Raw genomic sequence first — 308 nt, 5'->3', positions numbered from 1 at the left:
GAGGTCATGGTTTTGAATCCCGGCCAGGGCACTTGCCCAGGTGTGAGCTTGATCCCCAGTAGGGGGCGTGCAGGAGGCAGCCGATCAAGGATTCTCTCTCATCATTGATGTTTCTCTCTCCCTCTCCCTTCCTCTCTTTGAAATCAATAAAAATTTATTAAATTTTAAAAAAACAGCAACAGCTCCTGCCCAGCCTACCGCACGATGTAGTTGCTAGGAGTGCTGAGAAGGTGGCTTTGAAAATGTCTCAGAATGCCAAAGCAGGAAAAGCCCTTAGTGTCTGGCTGGAAAGTGGCAGATGAATTTTA

At 47.4% G+C, this 308-nt stretch overlaps 1 protein-coding gene across 1 annotated transcript in view; it reads right to left on the bottom strand.

Annotated features, from left to right (window-relative positions):
- Window positions 1-308, bottom strand: part of TEX33 (testis expressed 33) — an 11670-nt gene that overhangs the window by 4305 nt on the left and 7057 nt on the right. The gene's annotated exons all lie outside the window — the stretch shown is intronic.

This window comes from Myotis davidii, unplaced genomic scaffold (genome assembly GCF_000327345.1).
Source record: "Myotis davidii unplaced genomic scaffold, ASM32734v1 scaffold514, whole genome shotgun sequence".
NCBI classification, from domain to species: domain Eukaryota; kingdom Metazoa; phylum Chordata; class Mammalia; order Chiroptera; family Vespertilionidae; genus Myotis; species Myotis davidii.
This window is presented reverse-complemented; position numbering and strand designations above follow the sequence as displayed.